Source organism: Oncorhynchus mykiss, chromosome 16, assembly GCF_057628025.1.
Source record: "Oncorhynchus mykiss isolate SJ-2025 chromosome 16, ASM5762802v1, whole genome shotgun sequence".
Classification (NCBI taxonomy): Eukaryota; Metazoa; Chordata; class Actinopteri; order Salmoniformes; family Salmonidae; genus Oncorhynchus; species Oncorhynchus mykiss.
Genome location: NC_143037.1, coordinates 70343735 through 70356177, shown reverse-complemented (window position 1 = coordinate 70356177; position 12443 = coordinate 70343735). Strand labels below are relative to the sequence as shown.

General features: G+C 43.4%; 1 protein-coding gene across 3 annotated transcripts in view; it reads left to right on the top strand.

The window, feature by feature from the left end:
* The first annotated feature begins 19 nt into the window (after positions 1 to 19).
* The window catches only part of LOC110492595 (protein NDRG3), a 56777-nt gene continuing 44353 nt past the window's right edge, over positions 20 to 12443 (top strand). Inside the window, exon 1 of one of the 3 annotated variants that reach the window (XM_021567021.3) lies at positions 20 to 415. The gene's annotated coding sequence lies outside the window, so the exon portion shown is untranslated. Of the gene's footprint in view, positions 416 to 11862; positions 12014 to 12443 lie in introns of those variants that run through there. The other 2 variants (XM_036947611.2, XM_090203823.1) reach the window with 2 other exon arrangements.

Sequence of the window (12443 nt, the reverse complement as noted above, 5' to 3'; positions counted from 1 at the left end):
TACGTGTTGTCTGTACGTTGTACTCTTCGAACATTATAATTCAGACTAGACGAGAAAGCATATGAAATGCGAATTCACGATCTAACATTGCCCAGAATCAATCTAGGGAAAGTAACTAGGTCAATATCAGTATTCATTTTTAGATAAATTTTTATTCTCAAATAAAACTGATTCAGATACAAAGCAACACAGCTGAAGGAAGTCACAGTATATATACCTCCTATCACTCATACTGGTCATCCTCTAGGTTCGGGTTGAAATGAAATGTATTGGAGTTGGTCTCCATTTACACGTTGAAGGGTCCTTTCATGTGTCAGATCAGCGTGCTGCTGGTTTCAGTTGGTCTCCGGCGGTTCGAGCACTACGAGACAGCCAGTCCGACTGCTTTCCCCACTGTTTTATCCTAAATCAACGGGTGAGTAGCATGGTGCATTCTCGGATATAAACCGTGTGTAGCTAAGATATTTGTATGGCAGTTGTTGATTTTCTTAGCCAAAGCAAAGGTTTGCTAAAGTGCGTTGTTCTCGGCTAGACAACGTTAGCGAGCTGCTAACAGTAGTTAACTAATTGTAGCTAGCTAGTTCAACGTTAATTGATTAAGCTAGTTATCTATGAAGCCCAGCGTAATCCTTATATTTTAATTTGATTAACATTTTCACACATGTTTTAATAGCTAAACGTTACCGTTTAACTTGGCTAGTTAACGACCATCGGACCAGCAGAGAGTGGTTGGAAGAGAAGCCTGTCTTTGGTGCAATCCTAGCTAAAGTTAGCTAGCCAGGACTTGAGATGCTAACTAGTCACCCCAAACCGTTAGTTATAGCTATATTGGGTGTGTATGTATAGTTATTGTGATACTGTTAACCTATTCCCTTGAAAGATTTCACATTAAGAATCAGAACACAGGGCAAGGGATTTAGGGAGATGGACTGTCAATGTCTAGTTAGAGAGAAGCAAGTCCTTGGCAGGAGAGCCATGCCCTTTTTAAGCATAGCTATCCCCCGGTAAAGTGTCCCTTTGATTGTGTATTCGTGCTGCTAACCTAGATTCCCAAAAATACAGAGATTTAAAAACACAAACAAATGCCAGCAAAGCCATGAGATTAGTGACAGCTGTTTAGGAGTCCAGATGGCCTCTGCAACCATACAGTAAACCTACACACATGATGGTGTTCTGTTCAGAGACCAGAGACTAACATTGAGGGTTGAATTGTGCTTCATCCCTGTACATAATCTGCAGCCCTTGGATCTATGTACTTTTTAAGCTGTAATAATGATATGTACTTTTTATAATGTACCCTACTGCTTGGCAATTATAAAGGAAAGGAACTGTGGAATTTATGCTCTTCCCAAGACAGGTGGGTTCTGTTGGCAATGGCAAGAGATGATGCCCAAGGGCTACTGAAGCAAGCAAAGCCTTCTACTGTACTTGAGCTGGATTTTCTGGGTTTCTGTTTTTGTGTTACATACAACAGCTGCTGCACAGCTGTGGTGCAGGACAGTTCTCTCCATCCTTGATTCTATTTCTGTGGCTGGCCCTGGGGAGGTCTTTGCCAAGCTCTGCTGGAGGGGAGGGGAAGAAGGCACCACTACTATGTAATCAATGGTGAACATTGTATCCCCCGGGCCCATTTATATCCCCTGAGTTTCATTCAATGTGGTTTTGGTTTATTCAATTGTTTTTGTCCAGTTAATAACTGCTAGGGGGTTGGTTGATGTCTGTAATTTTTATAATTGTGATTAAGCGATGTAATGACAGCAGCCAACCTCAGTATTACACTCAATGACCATGTGAAATTGTACGTTACACAGTTGAGATTGAGGTTGTCATCCTAAAGGTCCAACATATTTTATGATTGTGCATCAGCTACTGTGTGGATGGGCGCTAGCGGGCGTATTAAAAATGCTAGCAGACACTCGGCCCTCCGTTGAATGAGTTTGACAGCTGTGATGTAGACCGTCACGAAAGTAAAATAACCGCCATAACCATTTATTTATTTACGAACAGTCGACTGAAGACTGGCCAGCCAGGCATTCGTGCGGTTGAGTCTGTTTCTGTGATAACATGGACTCTTAGCAACGTAATAACTTTGTTGTCCCTTGCTGAAACAAGAAAGGTGTTGTAGCAAACAATGAATAGAATGGGCTTGGAACCTCTAACCCTGGCGATTTTGACTATTAAACTCATGAGCAGTGTTCGTATACTCATACTAACCATACTATTTGTTATGTAAATTGAGTATGTAGTATGCTTATTGGCCATAGTATGGATATATTTAGTATGCCAAAAGTTCCCGGATGTCGTACTAAATTCTCCAAAATATGATGTATACACGCAGTGGATACAATTTTTGTTCTTTTAGGGCCCATAATGCAATTCTTCAGAAACTGGACGTGGCTTCGCAATGTTTTCAGATTTGAAGAAAATAATGGAAGATATGCAGCCAAAGTCCAACGAGAGCGGATACAAATTCATTGTTTTGAACTAATTACGACAAATGTTGAGCAATGTAATGTTGGCTGACAATTTGTTAGCTACGCTATCCTTACGAACTGCATATCATTACAGCAGTATGTACCGCCCGTATGTTAGCTGGTTACCTAACGTTAGTTGGCTACTAATACATCGATCTTGCAAGGCAGTATATTAATGATTTGCTATCTAACTAACTAACAACCTAGCAAGAGTATCAACTTCTGGCAGACAGGCGACTAGTATGCTCAGCTGAAACCATACCGTTTGTTTACAGTATACTAAAATGAAGTAATAGTATGTAGTAGATACTCCTTAAGTATACGGTATGTTAGTATGGGTATTCGAACACAGCTATGGTTACACTCACAATGACTGCTTGGTATTGTGATGCCATAATGTCCATGGTAATGTTGAATGCTCATTCAAATGATGTTAGCTGATATGGCTCATGCAATGGAATGTAGTTTTTGTAATGTCAGTTGAGTTGAATCAACAAATCACAGCACATGTTGATGGGTACACTTCCTGCTTTTACTTCCTGCTTTGGTCCTAAGTGTACATCCGCCAGTCCACCCATTATGCCGTCATTGACTTGAATGGGAACTCCCGGTCTATTCATTCTATTTCTATGGCAGCACATGCGGTCAGGAAAGGAGAATATGTGAGTGTAAATGATTTGTTGCTATTCTAATGGTTATCACGGAGCCCGTGGTCATTTGGCTGGCCAATTACCGTCATACAAAATTCCATGACCGCCACTGTCCGAGCAGCAGCACTGCAGAGATGCCTGGTAAAGAGCTGCGCAGTGGCATTACCAATTAATTAAACAAGACTGGTTTGAGCGGGTGTTGTCTCACAGAACAGAGAAAGCACAAGCTGCTCCCTGATATTGTGTCGGCCTATATGCAGGGCACCTTTTGTAAAATAGATATTGGCCTCTATGGTACTCCCTGCTAAAATAAAGATGAGCTGAAACGCTCCAAATATACCCACATGTAATTTAGGCTGAGCATTTCTATATTTAGATTTTTTTCCCTTTCTACATCACAAACTTGGCTGAGCATTGCCCAGGAGGAGCAGGTCCCTTGGCTGTGTATTAGTAAGCACAGTTACTCAGGTAGAGAGGGTGGGGAATACAAAGCAACGCAAAGGAACGCGCTAACATCAAACGCTCGTTACCCAGCCCAACAGCTCATAAAGAATATTCTGTCAGAGGTTTTTGCTTGCCGTCTGGATAGCCTTATTACCTCTCCTGTGGCCTGTCCTGGCTGCTTGGTCACAGTCCCCTAGCCAGGCTACTCTCCCTCTCCTTACTGTATTGCCAGATGAGGGTGTCTCCATCCCCCCCCCTCCCCCTAGCTCTTCTCTCTTTGGAAGCAGATGTCACCCTCGTCTGCTCCGTTGCGTCTTGAATACCAACCTCAATATGTAATGGAGACGAGTCACGAGTGTGTCACTTTGCAGTGCTCAGTCTGCCAAACTTATTCTCCTAGCATTCTGGCTGGCACCCATACAGACTCTCTCTCCATTAGCTGACCATGAGTAGGAGACTCCGATGCCTGATCTGGCAGCACTCCACAGGTGGATCACTGTGAAACCAGTGCCAGAGGAGAGCCAGACTTTGGGGGCTGCACTGGAATAAAATAAACCCGCATGTTAGTTGTTTAGTCACTTTAGTGTGGGTTTGTGAGATACATGGATGGAGTTGGTGACCTTGAGCTTGCTGGAGTGACGTGAGTTTATAGTCCCTGTGCCAAACAATGCCAGAGTCATTTAGACAGGTTACCATCTCCCCGTTGCACTCACATCTTTAGCCATGACATGCTTTGAAAGGCTGGTCATGGCTCCACACCATCATTCTAGACACCATGGACCCACTCTAATTCACACACTGCCCCAACTGATCCACAGACGACGCAATCTCTATTGCACTCCACACTACCCTCTCCCACCTGGACAAGAGGGCCACTTGTGCGAGAATGCTGTTCATTGACTACAGCTTAGCTCCAAGCACATCACTAAGCTCAGGAACATGGGACTGAACAACTGCATCCTGGATTTCCTGACGGGCCGCCCCCAGGTAGTGAGGGTAGGTAACAACACATCCGCCACACAGACCTTCAACACGGGGGGGCCCCTCAGGGTGCGTGCTTAGTCCCTTCCTGTACTCCATGTTCACCCACGACTGTGTGACCGCGCACGACTCCAAAACCTTTTGAAGTTTGCTGACGAGACAAGAGGTATGCCTGACCGCTAACGACGATGCGCACGCCCATTTGATCATTCCTTAGTGACGTGGACTCTGGGAACTTGACCCGCTCCACATCGTCAGAGCTGTGATGGAGCTGGTCAAGAGTTTCAAGTTCCCAGTGTCCACGTCACTAAGGAATGATCATGGTCCACACACGTCACTAAGGAATGATCATGGTCCACACACCCCAACACAGTCGTGAAGAAGGCATGATAACGCCTCTTCCCCTTCAGGAGGCTGAAAAGATTTGGCATGGACCCTCAGATCCTTAACAAGTTACACAGTTGCACCATTGAGAACATCTTGACTGGCTGCATCATGGCGTGGTATGGAAACTGCTTGGCATCCGACCGCAAGGCGCTACAGAGGGTAGTGCATACGGCCCGGTACACCACTGGGGCCGAGCTTCCTGCCATCCAGGACCTCTATAGCAGATGGTGTCGGAAGGCCCCTAAAAATGTTCAGACTCCAGCCACCCAAGTCATAGACTGTTCTCTCTGCTACCGCACAGCAAGCGGTACCAATGCAGCAAGTCTGGAACCAACAGGACCCTGAACAGCTTCTACCCCCCCCAAGCCATAATACTGTTAACCAACTAACTACCCAGACTATCTGCATGGATCCTTTTTGCATGAACTCTTTTGACTTTTCACATTCTCTGCTGATACTATTTGTATCTATCCTGTTGCCCAGTCACTTACCTATATGAACATATCTACCTCAATTTCCTTGTACCCCTGCACATCGGCTCGGTTCTGGTACCCCAGGTATATAGCCAAGTTGTCGTTCCTCATTGTGTATTATTTTTCTCTCCGTGTTGTTGGGAAGGGCCCGTGAGGAAGCATTTCACTGTTCGTCTACACGTATTTTATGTGACAAATAGAATTAGATTTGATCCCCTGCTGCAGAGAGACTGTTACATGTGATACACTTGTGTAGCATCGGAGGTTTCCTCCACATTCCAGCCCTGCAATCATACCCATGGACCTGCTGCATCTGTGGAATGACAGTTCAGTCCTCCTTTTAGAAATAAACTCAAAGACAAAGGGGTTGAATGAGGCTCCTTTTGTTAGACTCTTCCCCTCCGTACAATGAGACGCTAATGGAAACCACCCACACACACAGCTGAGACTTGTGTGTGCGTATAAATGAGCCTAGAGAGTCCCAGGCTTTGTCATCACTCTCCCCCCCGGCTTCCACGCATCTTTAATACAGTATAGTGACAGTGTGGATATCATATTAGGCCTTACACTGGGTCCATCGACTTAAGTAGCCGTGGTTGACAGACGGAACGGTGGTCACCTGGCTGTTTCAAACTCACTGATCTGTTTGTAGCCTGGTGTGTGTATGACCATTTGTGTTTTCTCTCCGCCCAGACAGCTTCCAACATGGAACAATTTAGTAATTTTTTTAGCCAAGAAGTACGTGGCACACTAGGACTAAATCTGGTGTTGTGAAATCTGTTTCGAGACTCTAAGGTAAACATGAGAAATAAAGTCTTAAACTTTAAACTGCTAATTTTTTTTATTTCATAGTTTAAAGAAAGAAAAAAAAATGACGTGAATTTCACAAAACAGATATGGTCCTGCGTATGACCGATAGGGGGGGGGGGAATCAGTTCAATGTACCTCAGTCCTGGATACCAGACGGTGCTCACCTTACTGCTGTCCCCCACCCACTCAGCAACGATGGTAGGTCATGACGTTTTTAGGTTCTCTGCTGTGTTACTCTCCCCATGTTCTCAGGTCAGTACATGGGACTTCATATCTCACCTCTCATCAGTGTGATGGCTCCCTGTAGTGATGTATGACAGCGTGTTCATATACATCCAACAATCTGTTGTTAACGCCACATAATGGTGTTCGATAGCTTGCGCTTTGTACTTGTAGAGCAATCATTGTACAATTTCTCAATCCAGACCATCACACACTTTATTTTTTTAAATGGCATCTTGTAGTCTGGTTCTAGATAATGCCATCAGGCATTGAAGCCAATATCCTCTACCATTGACAATGGCTGCATGTCAACTGCAATCTTTTCTGTAATCAGCGCTGTAATTTTTCTCACTCCGTCCCTCATCGCCCCTGTCTGTTTGGGTCTCACCGTGCCTCCCTTTCAGATGGTTAAGCATTGCACCTGTACTGCCACTCTAGCTCATATCCACCTCCCTAAAACTTCACCACCTTCTCATTTAACTACTCAAAGTATTGTCATTTGGCCATGCATGACTTCGCCTCCCTTTCTCGCTCTTTGCCATTTGTCCAACTGTGAACAACGACGGCGCTTTATAACCGCGGTAAATCATGTGAAAGATGCAGATCTCCTAGCATGGTTGCGTTAGGTATTTTGTTCAATTTAAATGTTTCCCTTTTATGGTAATGATGATGAGAACCTGTTAGTGGTAGTTTTGTGATAACTGCACTGTGACATTTATGTTTTAGAAAACCAAACACCATTTTTCGGTTCGGGATTTTTTTTCCCCCTAAAGGTTAAGAATCCCAATTTTCGTTTAAACGTTCACACCCTTACTGTGAGGTGTCATTATCGAGGCTAAAATGTGGACAAAGCATGAAGTGGGAAGCAATTGAAGAGTGTTAACCAGGTTGTGAATAAATGGCTCAGTGGTGTCAAAATGATTCTCATGGAGAGGTGTGTGTGTGTGTGTGTGTGTGTGTGTGTGTGGGGGAGGGGGGGGGGTTACTTTAATCAGTAAATGGCCTGTGTGTTTCCTTAGTCTTTCTGGACCAGACACCAGAGAGCACATCAAAGTGTCATGTAGGAATGACATCACCTGACGTAAGACAATGAGAGTGAATTACAGCTGGTTTAAATTGAAACCGTTAACTCAGTAGGTGACAGGGAAGACGTACATATTATCTCCCACAGAAATATAACCCCCTAACAGCATGCTATAATGATGTCAATGGAAGATGCTCTAAGGATTAGGAAATGAAAAAAGTTAGTGTAAATCTGTGATGCTTGCTTCTGTTGCCCATCATGCAGTGGCAACTAGACAGACTGCCAGCTGGACTAGTTTATTGACAGCCCATCTTTATTCCCTTGTGTTTTTGCCATAGTGTGCCACAAACTTTACCCTTTAAATGTGCAATGGAACAGTCAGACTGGTCTGACAAATGCCCAGACTGCTGAACATTCTTGGGGGTTAGGGGACCCGGTCCAGTGACCCAAGTATCTGAAACATAACTCTGTACTGTCCCCTGGGCCCCTATGTCACAGTTTTTTTAAATTCTAATCACAGATGCAGACTGCCAGTGGTCCAGGAGAGAAGTTCTAATGGGCTCTGACTGCACAGTCTGGGTCCAATGATGGGAGGTAATTACCCACTAGCATGGCCAGAGTGGTGCTGTCCCACTGCCCCCCCCCCCCCCTGTGATTAGGCTCCCACATTACTTGCACTCTTCCTCTATCTATCACAGGAGGTTGGACACATGGACGAGAGGAAACTAACGCTACTTTTCAAGTCGTGGCCAACTCTCAACAGCGTTACCCTTTTCAGCTCCCAGAGCCACGACTTGAAAAGTAGCGTTAGTTTCCTCTCGTCCATGTGTTTGATACCATTCCACTCAAGCCATTACCACAAGCCCTTCCTCCCCAATTAAGGTGCCACCAACCTCCTGTGATGGATAGAGGAAGAGTGCAAGTAATGTGCAGCAGCTGGGCGTTACCCTTTTCCAAGATGGCTGTACTTCATTGCACAAAGGAATAACCTCAACCAAATTCCAAAGACTGGTGACATCCAGTGGAAGCGGTAGGAACTGCAAACAAGTGCCTAAGAAATATCGTTTCCCCATGAGAAGTCAATGAACACACAGTGACCTCAAAAATGAATCATTCTGAATGGTTAGTTCTCTGGGTTTTGCCTGCTACATAAGTTCTGTTATACTCACAGATGTGCTTCAAACAGTTTTTTAGAAACTTCAGTTTTCTATCCAAATCTACTAATAATATGCATATCTCATACTACTAATAATATGCATATCTCATACATCTTATATTCTTGGCATGAGTAGCAGGAAGTTGAAATTGGGCACGCTATTTATCCAAAAGTGAAAATGCTGCAGTTCATTTCAGAATGGGTGGCAAGGAATAAGTTAGTCCTAAATATTTAAAAAAGTAAAAGCATTGTATTTGGGACAAACCATTCACTAAACTCTAAACCTTAACTAAATATTGTAATGAATGTGGTAATTGAGCAGGTTAAGGAGACTAAACTGCTTGGACTAACCCTGGATTGTAAACTGTCATGGTCAAAACATCCATACAACAGTAGCTAGGATGGGGAGGAGTCCGTCCATAATAAAGCACTGCTCTGCATTCTTAACAACACTATCAACAAGGCAGGTCCTGCAGGTCCTAGGTTTGTTGCACCTGGACTACTGTTCAGTCGTGTGGTCAGGTGCCACAGAGGGACTTAGGAAAATTGCAATTTGCTCAGAATAGAGCAGCGGGACTGGCCCTTGGATGTACACAGTGCGCTAACATGAGTAATATGCATGTCAATCTCTCCTGACACAAAGTGGAGGAGAGATTGACTTCATCACTACTTGTAAGAGGTATTGACATGTTGAATGCACAGAGTTGTCTGTCTGAACTACTATCACACAGCTCGGACACCCATGCATACCCCACAAGACATGCCACCAGAAGTCTCTTCACAGTCCCCAAGTCCAGAACAGACTATGAGAGGTGCACAGTACTACATAGAGCCATGACTACATGGAACTCTATTCCACATTTAAGTAACTCATGCAGGCAGTAAAATTAGATTTAGAAATGTAAAATACACATTATGGAACAGCGGGGACTGTGAAGCAACACGTGGGCACAGACACATGCATTCATACACACTATACACACACGTTCACATGGATTTTGTGTTGGAGATATGTGGTAGTAGAGTATGGGCCTAAGGGCACACTTAATATGTTGTGAATGTATTGTAATGTTGTTGTTTTTTAAACTAACTGCCTTCATGTTGCTGGACCCCAGGAAGAGTAGGCAGTAGCTGAATACACACTGCCACCTACACTGAGTGTTCAAAACATTTTAAGGACATCTTCCTAATATTGAGTTGCACCCCCCCGAAACGGTTCCACAGGGATGCTGGTCAACTTTAACTCCAATGCTTCCCAAGGTTGTCAAGTTGGCTGGACGTCCTTTGGATGGTGGACCATTTTTGGTACACGCGGGAACTGTTTAGGGTGAAGAATGTAACGGCATTGCAGTTCTTGACACAAACCAGTGCGCCTGCACCTACTACCAAACCCCGTTCAAAGGCACTTAAATATTTTGTCTCACCCTCAATGCCACCCATACACAATCCATATCTCAAATGTTTCAAGGCTTAAAAATCCTTCTTTAACCAGTCTCTTCCCCTTCATTTGCTTCTCTCTCGTTTTTCCGTCCCATCTTTTATCATTTCGGTTAATCTTCATTGGCCATATTCGATTAATACAGGCAGGTCCTTTAATATTTTAATTGTGTGGTTGGGGAATGGGGATAACCAATGATATCTCTTCTCGCACCTGATGACGAAGACTGGTCACCATGGCAACTTAGGTTCCGTTTGGGCAGATGTTGCGCTGGGTGGGTGGGGGGAATTGGGGGAGCTGAGCTGGGCCATGGCTCTCTGTCTGAGAAATCGGGTTAGGAGTTGCCATGAGCTGTCTCTCAATAAGACTAATCAGATTTCTCTGCATGTCTGTGTGTCTGTGTCGCTGCATGTCTGTGTCTCTGTATGTCTATTTCTGTCATTACAGAAAGTGATTGGGGATCCATAACTAATGTCTTTAGTCTTGGTAAAGAATGCTGGCTGACGATTCCTCTGCTCTAGTATACATGAACTAGGCTACTATGCTCAGTGCTGGGCAGAACTGTCTAGGCAGACCTGGGGACTGTAAGGGAAAGGCCTATATTACAGCAGCACTGTCTGGCTGCACTGGATGACATAAAACGTCCAGGTTTTAAACGATAATAGTGTGTTTTTAAATAGTTTCAAAATGCTGACCGCCGCCTCTCAGATTCAAGATGGGTGATGTGCAGTGCACAGCATGCACCGTCTTTCACTCGGATCTTGTGACCATTTGATCTGAACCGACTGTGCCTCGAGTATGTCGACAGAATCAAACCTTTTAGACGTTAATGTTAGTTGTCCTTCATTATATTTGTCAAACATGACTGGCTTTTAGCCTATATTTATATAATTCAAAATCTCATTCAAGTTCAGCTTCATTTTCTGGTGCTTACTTAATGTCAGCATCAGTTTTTACATGAGGCTGTAGCCAATATGCATATCACCTACACTTTGATCTGTTATGTATGTATGTATGTATGTATGTATGTATGTATGTATGTATGTATGTATGTATGTATGTATGTATGTGTACATCAAATGTAATTGTATTTTTTTCCAATGTTGGCCTCTGATCCAAACCTGGCCGGGCACTTAATGTTTGATTTTGTAATTGTAAAATTTTTGAAAAAATTACATGTCGAAATGGACATCTTTAAATGTATATTCTTCTTGTCCGACTATATTCAGTTTTACTTGTCCCGGACAAGATGGCGTTAATGTCGAGCCCTGCTATTCTGTCGACTGCTTTTCTCAAACTCATTATTTATCAACTCATCTGACAAGATGGCGTTAATGTCGAGCCCTGCTATTCTGTCGACTGCTTTTCTCAAACTCATTATTTATCAACTCATCTGACAAGATGGCGTTAATGTCGAGCCCTGCTATTCTGTCGACTGCTTTTCTCAAACTCATTATTTATCAACTCATCTGACATGTTCATCTCTTCTTATTCTTTCTTCGTGAAAATAAGGCTATATTAGATTATAATTGATGACGTGAGCTACATAACCTAATTTTGAAAGACTCTGTGATACACATGGTCATGGACAGGATATTAATGAGTATGGCAATAACAGGGTTTGTGATTGACGTAATATAAAATAGAATTTTGTGATTTTTTTTTTTTCTTTTCAAGGGAAAAGGTCATCTCAGTCATGTTTTGTGTATGCCATGGTTAGCGGGATTGCAGCTGTGTGGGTGTGTGTGTTTGTCAGAGGTCTGTGTGTGGGCGTGTTAGTTTGTTATTACACCATCACTGACCGACTCATCCACGGCTCATATCTTGGGACAGTGTCTTTGTTGTTGCAGTGCTCATGACTAGGGTTTAGTTGCAGGAACTTGGTTACAGAGATTTACTGAGATTTCCCGCCCGAACCCACTTCCTTTTCCAGGGATAAATAATTGAGAAACCGGTAAAATATAAAGATTTATTTCTATCAACAGCATGACGTGAAATTGAATTGTTAAATTATATGCAATGTCTAAATCTGGCTTCTCTATGGCTTCTGTCTGCATGATCAATCATCGATGCTGAGAGTGGGGACAGGTGGTGCATCTCATACGGATTCGCATTTTACAATGCATGTATCATATTGTTTTCTTGCGACAGGTACATTTGCTGCAGCATAGCCTATGCGTGCCTAATTTACACATCACCATCTGGCTTGGGGGGGGGGGGGTCACCTTATTTTTTACTTGTAAAAAAGCAGCTGCACAATTTTTTTTTATTATTATTTTTTTTTAAACTCTATCACTCAAATCGTTGCTTTAAAGGGTAGGGAGGATGTGTTTTTACTGACCAAAGTAACAACACCATGTGGTCAAAGTCTTAGTTAGTTGTCA